The 9,529-nt window shown below is 40.1% G+C and overlaps 1 pseudogene; it reads left to right on the forward strand.

Annotated features, from left to right (window-relative positions):
* The first annotated feature begins 1,030 nt into the window (after positions 1-1,030).
* LOC118008009 lies at positions 1,031-1,139 on the forward strand (annotated as a pseudogene).
* Positions 1,140-9,529: the final 8,390 nt, after the last annotated feature.

Below are 9,529 nucleotides of genomic sequence, written 5' to 3' on the forward strand. Positions count from 1 at the left end.
GCCACCAGAACACAGCAGATTCAGGAAAAGCTCCTGATCTCCCCCCCAACTGCCTAAATGTACATTGGAAAGGGGGCTGGTACCAGGAAAAGAGCTATTATCAGAGGTAAGTTTTTACCTGAGAAACTTATCTGCATAAAAGGGCAACCTTTGTTTTCCCCACATCCACTCTGCCTTCTTGTGAATGGCCTTCTCCCCTTCATATCCCCAGGCCTCTGCCCTTTCCTTAGCTCAGGATGTTATATAAGCCTCAGTTACTTGGCTGCCTTTGGAGCCTCCGATCTTTGGGGTTCTTGTATGTATGAAATCACATTTCCTTTTCTCCTGTTAATAAGTCTTAGGACCTTTTGCTTGTTTGACCAGTCACAGGATCTAGAAGAGTAGAAGGAAAGCATCTCCTCCCCAACAGTGATTCAAAGACACGGCACATACCTAATGTCCAACCAAACCCAAATTTCCAATCTTTCTTTCGATTCTGTTTTTATTTTAGGTCACCTTACTTCAGTTGTTCAAGTTAGAAACCCAGAGTCATATTTGTATCTCCCCCCCCCTCTCTCTCAGCTCCATATCTAATTCTTCACCGAGTCTTACTGGTTTTACTTTCCCAGCATCTTTTGAGTTTCTCCACTTTTCTTCATCCCAGATAGCAGTTTGTTTTTCTTCGATTTGTTTTTCACATTCTGACATTGTATTTCTTTTTTCAGATATCAAATGTGATAGATCAGCTCTCTACCCAAAATTCTTTGATAATTTCTTAATTCTTTTAGGGTAGAGGTAAAGGTTTTTGGTTTTTTTGTTTGTTTGTTTTTGCTTTTTTAAAACATTGCCTATAATCCCTGTGTGGTATGGTTTCTACATACCTCCCCAGTCTCCTTTTTCACCTGTTTCTCCTTAGCAATCTAGCCATTTGATCCTTTTATCTGTCTTTTTTTTTTTTTTCCTTTGGTCCTTCTCTTAGGGAAGCTATCTCCAGTGAATTCTTTTCTTTGTCTCTTTTCAAAGATACCTCTTACTGGGCTCACACCCATTGTGCTTTGCGCAGTGGCAGTATCGAAGCCAAGGAGGTTTATCCGAGGCGCGATTATTGCTAATTGAAACACCCATTGTTTCTCACAATTCCTGGATCTTGCCTCTTGCCAGATATCACCACCTTCACCTCTTTTCACATACACAGGAATTTAAGTTGGCTTACCTCTTTACCTAATATTTCTAAGCTTCCATGCCTCCAGCCATTTTTAATACAGTTGTCAGGCATGCCAAAGGCCAAACTACTGGGGATGAAATGTCATTTGTTTTTGCCAAATTAAGGATCCTAGAGCTCCACACTGGATCCTTCTTAAAACGTAAGGCATGGTTGGAGAGAGATGGGATTATCATGAATAATTACAAGTGTGTGAAACACTTACTTGTAAAAGATGGGTGAGGTAAGTGTGTGTTTAAATCCTAATGATGAGGATCTTTTTAATAGGAAACGATAAGCATACAGGGGAGAATATTCTGTGGGGTTGATATTCCTGAAAATGAGGAAGGGGGTGATGTGTCAGATGTAGGTGGCATGACTGGCTTTTTCTTTGGAAACAGGAAGTAAGGAGGTTGACAGTGTGCAGTTATGGTAGATTGCTACATTCAGTTTGGTTGATAACCTCAGTATTTAATATGAATTATCAGACAGGGTCATCTTTTAAGATTGAAAGGAAAGGCGGGGATCATAGGTTTGAGGAACATGGAGAGTTTGAAAAACTTTTGTTGGAAATGGGAGTTGAGCAGAGAAACATGAGAGGATTTCTGATAATTATGGAGGTTCCAACTGATGGTGCCATTGTGAATTTTTTGAGATAAAGCTTGCCACATTGTGTGACCTTTTTCAGCAGCACCCAGCTGACCTGGTCCAGGGTTGAAGAAGCAAATACTTGGTTTCATCCAGCTTGAGGGTTTACATAGATGGCTCTGATGAAAAGACAGATGGATAATGGAGTTTAGAGTATTTGCCTGTTTAAAAAATGCTAATTGTGGATTCTCTTTTGGCCAGGAGGAAGATGGGGAAAAAAAAAAAAAGGCAGGAGGGCTAATGATTGGGAGAAGGCACAAAGGTCAATGGCTTTGTGTTTCAAATGAGGGCCAAAGTATAACAAATAAAAATTATTTCATTTCCCATCAATGTTTGGAACTGTTTCCCACTGTTTATTTGAAATTAAAAAAATTGTTGTTGTGAATCTCTTACCAATATACTGTGATTTAGTTTCCCATCTGTGGAGAATGTTACAGGAAGTGATAAGCTAATTCACTAATGTTTCATCCAATCCTAGATGTGAAATTTGACGAAGCTCTAAAAAGAGTCTTCACGAAAATGTCTTTCCTTGCGGACTGGCGTCTCTTGCCTTTTCTTGCATTAGCAAAAATAAAGTAAATTAGTCAAGGGCTCCATAGCAAACAAATGGCACACTCAGAGGAAGATCATTTGAATCGAGAGGGTTTATTTAGGAAGGGGCTGTTTTTAACTAGTGGGTCTGGGTATAGTGGTAGAACTAGAAGGGAAATTGCACAGCTGAGGTTTTACCATTCCTCAATATGAAAGGACAAGGGGAGGATGGACTCGGTCCACAAGGATGGCCGGTCCCGTAGTGCTGGCAGCCGTAGGAAGTGCAGTGACCTTTGGTCAGGTGATATGCCCAGGCCACACTGACCTTGGGGGTATAGAATATGAATACCCTGCCCTCACTCTTCTCTTTCCTTTGAATCTTGTCAGGTGGTGCCCATTTGGCTGAGCTCAATTGAAAGAGAATCCTGTTGATGTGGTACATACAGATGATCTCTTTGAGGCTCAGACAGGGTGGAGAAGGGTGGAGCTCGACTCTGAAAGGCCAACTCGAAGACAACTGATACATTGAGAGAGGGAATTAATATTTTAGTTCTTTTCTAACTCAGATGCTATTTTAATCTCTTGGTATGCTTAAAGGGGGGACGTATGTGATCTTCCATCCCCTAGTGTCTTCTGTCATGGGTTCAAAGCTTGCTATCTATGTGGCAGATACTGTGTCAGGGACTGGATATATAAAGATACAGAAGACATGATTCCTGCCTTTGAGATGCAATATGTAGTGGTAGAGATAGATAGGAGGATTGTATAGATAATACTCTTAAGCTTGTTATTTATTATGTTTACTATTTGATAACTAAAGTCCTATGGTAGCCTGGAGAATGGAGGATGTAAACTTTTACCTGTGTATGTTTTATATATGTCTAATGTATATGTATCTGTGTGTGATGGTTGCTTGAGGGGAAGGAATGGGAATTCCATCAGTCATACTTATTACCACCCGACTACTGTAATTAAAACATCACTTTCCTTATATCCTTCTCTTTTCTTGAGAACCTGTAATGGCTCCCTTTTAGAGGACCTCCCAGAAGCTTTCTCCTGCTTTTCAAAGGTTTCCATCCTTTGATCTTACCCTGCCTTTCCAGTTGCATTTTCCAGAACCCTCCATCTGAGATCAGCAGGTCTCTCTACCTCTCCTTGCATTTTGCAGTAACTTCTGTGATGATTGCATACTGCCAACCTCTCGGGCCCCAGACTTCAGTACTTTTAAAACTGATGGCTGCTTGTCATTCAAAATGGTGCTCAAAATGGTGCTCAAAGGGTACCTTTTTGAATTAAGTCTTTCCCAGTATTTTAATTCATAATCAACTCTTCCTTTGCTCAATTCTGTTGGCTCTTAGAGCCAGTTATACAGTGAAATTAATTGATTCTTTAGATGTCTGGCATATGCTAATTTTGTCTCCACAGGTATACTGTAGGCATGTCTTTCACTTCCTCTATATCTCCTTCAGCACCTAGGAAAGTTGAGTTTTAGTAAATACAGTTGACCCTTGAACACAGGTTTGAAATGTCTCAGTCTACTTATACATGAGATTTTTTCAGTAAATCCAGTGCAGTACTGTAAATGTATTTTCTCTTCCTTATGATTTTCTTAACATTTTCTTTTCTCTAGTTTACTTTATTATAAGAATACAGTATAACTTACAGAATATGTGTTAACTCACTGATTATGTGGTCAGTAAGGCTTCCAAAGAACAGTAAGCTATTAGTTAAGTTTTTGAGGAGTCAGAAGTTACACATAGGGGTGCCTGAATGGCTCAGTCAGTTAAGCATCTGTCTTCGGCTCAGGTCACGATCCCAGGGTCCTAGGATCGAGCCCCGCGTCAGGCTCCCTGCTCAGTGGGGAGTCTGCTTCTCCCTCTGCCCCTCCCTCTTTTCAGCTATGCAAGGGGTTGGTGCCCCTAACCCCCACATTGTTCAGGGTTTAACTGTACTTGGTTGAGAGTGTCCTGGAAAAGTACCAGGACAAGTATGTCACAGCTTTTGGAAAAATAAAGGAGATGCTCTACTAATTGAGGGACTCACTGTATATGAAAGAAAAAGCATTATATTTGTTTGAATTACTTGTTCATGCTGTTTTATTGACATTGATCTGATGTGGAGGTTAGATCTGAACAGATACTAACTTATGACTTTTAGTCATAGTCTGTGTAAATATAGCTGACCTCCAATTTTTTTTTTTTTAAGATTTTATTCATTTATTTGACAGAGAGAGAGAATGGGAGAGAGCATGAGCCAGGGGGAGAGGCAGATGAGAGGGAGAAGCAGACTCTTTGCTGAGCAGGGAGCCCGACATGGGGCTTGATCCAGGAAGCCTGTGATCATGACCTGAGCGGAATGCAGCCGCTTAACGACTGAGCCACCCAGGTGCCCCTGACCTCCAATTTTTAGTGTAAATGTATTACCAGTGTAGAGTATCAACCGTCCAAGTTTATAATCAACCCACACTTCTTTTTGCTAGTGTTGTTGAGCTGTATATAAAGTCTTTGCCAGTTTCTTCTCTGTTAATTACTCTTCTGAATCTATGTGTATAGAGTGTTCCATCTCAGGCTCCATTAAAAGCATTAGTATGCAGGGCGCCTGGGTGGCTCAGTCCGTTAAGTGTCTGCCTTCGGCTCAGGTCATGATCCCAGGGTCCTAGGATTGAGCCCCACATCGGGCTCCCTGCTCCGCGGGTAGCCTGGTTCTCCCTCTCCCACTCCCCCTGCTTGTGTTCCCACTCTCGCTGTCTCTCTCTCTCTCTGTCAAATAAATAAATAAATCTTTAAAAAACAAAAAAACATTAGTATGACTACTTCCTCAGGCCTGCTTTGCTCTTTCCTGATCTCCTATGGCAGACTTGAGGCCTAATCTATGTTCAGGTTGCTTCTGTCCTACATATACTTTCTTTTGGGTGTTCCAGTTAATTATTCCTATAGTTTTCTTTTCAGCCTAATTAGAACTAAAATTCCAAAGTAGAGAGCTGTTTAAATAAAATATGAGCCATCCATAGGATTTAATAATGTATATTAGAATATGTAAACAATGTTTGTGATATGCTAAGAGAAAAATCAGATGATAGGGTAGTGTGTACAATATTGTCTCAATTCTATAAAAACATGGTAAAATACATGTTTCCATAAAAAGATAAAAATAATATTTACCAAAATATAATTAGTAGGTAATAAGTGCAATTAGCAGACATTAATGCTTTTTAGCATTAATATTTCTGGCTCTCTGCTCTCTGGGTAGATGATAGGATTGCTCTTCCCCTTTCTTTGACAGTAAGTGTGGCCATATGACTTGCTTAGGCCTATGAAATGGGAGTGGAAAATCCATGTATCACTTCCAAGTTGTAGTTGATGAGACAGTGCGAGATCTGCGTTTCCCTCCCACTGCTGCTGTAGTTGTAGAAGAGCTTGTTCAAATGATGCCTCCATCTGCCAAGTTTCTGAGTGACCAGTAAGTGAGCAAGAATCTTCTGTTAGGCTAAACTACAGAGATTTTGGAGGTTGTTACTGTAAGTGCAATCTAGCCCATCCTGAGTAGTTCGGTATTTATGTTATAATTTTTGAAGGATGCAGGAGAGCAAGAAGGACAAAAGGAAAACCATCCGTGAAGCCACGTTGTAGGTGTGCGATGGTTTTTCCCCGCACTTGTGTTTTTGCACAAGCTATGCCAACTTAACCTGATTTTTTTAATACCCAAAATAATCGTGATTTCTGCACATCACAATAAAAATGACCAAAGTCTTGTGGAGAAGCACATTCCTTTGTTTTTGCCACACTAGTCCCTTACCAATGTCAAAGCATCGTGAGGGATACTGCTACTGAGGGTAGACTCTAGGCTAAAGAAGAGAGTAAGTGATTTGAGGCATCCTGAGCCTCTCCTTTGCTTCCATTATATGTATCTACTTGAGGCTATCCTTGAAAAAGCTATCATGTCCTCTTGAGGAAGGATGAAGTACATTCAGTGCTCTGCCCACTTAAGAACCCTCCATACCAGTCTTAATTATGTTCTTAATTATTTCTCTTTGCCTCAGAATGATATTCACTTATGAAGTATTTCATGATAAATTGAAAGGTTAAAAAAGACACTTGCGTCGTTCTCTTTTTGTGTGCACGTGCACTACATTAACGGAGAAAATGATAAAATTTGTGAGGCTTTGAAACAATCATTTGTGAATATTAACTTAGCTCGATTGAACAGTGAACTCCAGAAGATCAGTAAGGATTTATTCAAAGACATGTAGGAGGCACATAGTTTACAGAAACCATTCTATGTTATAAACTCTTAGTCGGAAAGAACACGGAGAGGATTTTAGTGTTGATTGCATCAATATTTTCTTTTATTTTGTTTTTCTCTCACTCGCTCCCCAGCCTGTCTCCACTCACACATTATGATACATCAGCTCATGCACCCAGTACCCTAAGACTAATGTCAGCTGTAAAAGTGTGGCGTGGCATTTCACAAAAATTGCAAAACACGTATTATGCAAATGCTTCTTAGCGTCTCGAACATTAGAAGAAGGAAGGATAGTATCTTTCTTTATAAATTCATTTTCTACTGTCAGAGCCAAGACTCATGTGACCTTGCAGCTCACAATTAGGATTGCAAAAGAACTAGTTTTGACAGTCAGCCAACGCAGTAAAAAAAAGGAAAGAGCACTTCTCCGATTCAAAAGCTGGCTGCTAGACGGGGGCATGCGAGGAGGAGGTGGCTCTTCCTTTGCAAGCACAACACATCATTACGGAATGACACCTTTCAGGACTTAAATTTTAAAACCTAGAAAAAATAATAAGGTGAAGTTGCCAAACAAAGATTGGGCTTTCATGCAAATGTCTTTGGTAATTAAGGGGAGGGTGCTAAATGTGCACTATTCCTTCTAAGCAGAATTGTTTCTAAATGCAGGGGTATGTTCACACTGTAGTCTGTGAGGCAACAGCTGTTCTTAAGAGGCCGCTGTCAGTGTTGATAAGTTACTTTTAAAACTAAATCTGTTTGCTGAGCTCATGTTGTTTGGAAAACTATAAAGAACAAAATCTTTAATGCATTTTTTTCCTTTGAAAAAAAGGGAAAAATCCTATCAATTGCAAGCAAAAGCAGTTTTCTGAAAGCCCACAACCTAGCGAGATCCTGGGGTAAGCTCATTTATATGAGGGAGGGAGGAAAACACAAAGCAGATTGGAATTCTGAGTTCTCGTCTGTGGGTAACAATTTACACTCTGAAAATGCACTGATTGCATTCTTTTAGCCCTTGTTTGCAGTGACTGAGTGTAGGGCTGAGAGCTATTTTGAATTGCTGCCCTTTTGTTTGTTTTTTTGGACACAGTCTCCACTGTGAGTCTATTTGTTGTGAGTGATATACTGGCCAAACTAGCCTTGGACATCATTGGTCTGTTTATTTCATGTGGTACTTCAGGCACTGTTTAGCTACCAGGGTAGAACAAAGCATGTCATCTAGTGTCTGATGGGGCTATGCAACTCTGGCCTTAGGGAAAAAATGAGAGAAATTAGTTTCTCTCTTCAGTGTGGTATCCCTTTCTTTGTCTTGCTCAGTTTCATAATTGTTTCATCTTATTCAAGAGCCCAAACCAAACCCAGGAGACCCAGTCCATCATATTCTGCATTCTTCTCATTTCTGTCTTTTTTACAAACTAACCAATTTTCTGTCTCATAAGCTTGGAGACCTTTGACAGGTATCAAATCAGGGTGTTGGAACGTGTGTTTTTAAGATTTTCTAGTTCAACTTCTGTGAAATAAAAAATTCTCTGCCCGATATCTAGCAATGGAGTCTCTGCTCAAATATTACATGTGGGGGCAGTTTCAGTTGTTAGAAAAATTTCTATTAGGCAAAAGTAGTTTCTCCTATACATTTTTACACACTAGTTAACAGTTTTGCCCTCTGGGAGAACAGGGGAGTCCCACTTGGTTGCATAATTAAGGAATGTGAACACAGATTTTAACACAGGATATCAAGAACTCCACCAGAATTGAGCATTGGAGAGTTAGAGCTTTTTTCGGAAGAAGTGATTGAGGATGTCCAGCTTGGAGATAGTAAGGATTCAGGGAGACATGGTCAATTTTGCATACACGTGTGTCACATGTTTGATTGGCTGTCAAGTGGATGAGTGATTAAGCCTGCTGAATACAGCCCCAAAAGGCAGGATCAGAACCAGTGGTTGGAATTAGAGGTAGGCAGATTCTGGATTAATCAAATGATGAACATGGCCTGTTGTACATTAGGAGAACATTTAAGATTAGACCGTTTGATTTGATGACCTTTAAGGTGCTATGGAATTCTTGTAAGTCTGATCTCCAACAGGAATGTAAAAGAAATAATCATATGTTTAGAAAATATATAATACTGTGTACTTGTTGGAATATGAGGGCTATCAAAGTGGGAGCGTAACAGAGAACTGCTAGATGAGGCTGAAAGGAGAAAGAAGCAAAGTAATTTGACAAATTTGGGATAGGTGATCTGGGTCATGAAAGGTTATGGAACAATAGTTTTGTAAAAATCAATTTTATTGTGGTATAATTTACAGAAGGTAGATTAATGTTGTTTACATTTTGATGAGTTTTGGCAGATTATGCATTTAGGTTACCATGACCACAATGACAGTATAGGAAATTTCCCACCTGCCTCCAAAAGCACCTTTGTGTTCTTTCCAATTCAAATCCCACCCACTTGAGCCCTTATCTGGCTTCTTTTAGCCAGCATTTTGTTTTTGAGCTTTGCACATATCACTATGTATATCAGTATCGATTCCTTTTTTTTTTAGATTTATTTATTTATTTTTGCGAGAGAGCACACACAAGTGCGTGCGTGAGCACACAAGTGGGGTTGGGAGGCAGAGGGAGAAACAGACTCCCCACTGAGCAGGGAGCTTGATGTGGGACTCAATCCCAGGACCCTGGGATCATGACCTGATCCGAAGGCAGACACTTAACTGACTGTGGTCCCCAGGCACCCTAATAGTAGATTCTTTTATATATAGAGAGAAACAAACCAAGAAACAGACTCTTAACTCTAGAGAACAAACTGATGGTTACCAGAGGCAGTAGGGGTTGGGGGAAATAGGTGATGGGGGATAAGGAGTGCACCTGTCGTCATGAGCACCTGGTGATATATGGAACTGTTGAATCACTATATTAGAAAATAGTGATAAT

The sequence above is a fragment of the Mirounga leonina genome, unplaced genomic scaffold (genome assembly GCF_011800145.1).
Source record: "Mirounga leonina isolate KUSES-001 unplaced genomic scaffold, KU_Mleo_1.0 Mir_101595, whole genome shotgun sequence".
Classification (NCBI taxonomy): Eukaryota; Metazoa; Chordata; class Mammalia; order Carnivora; family Phocidae; genus Mirounga; species Mirounga leonina.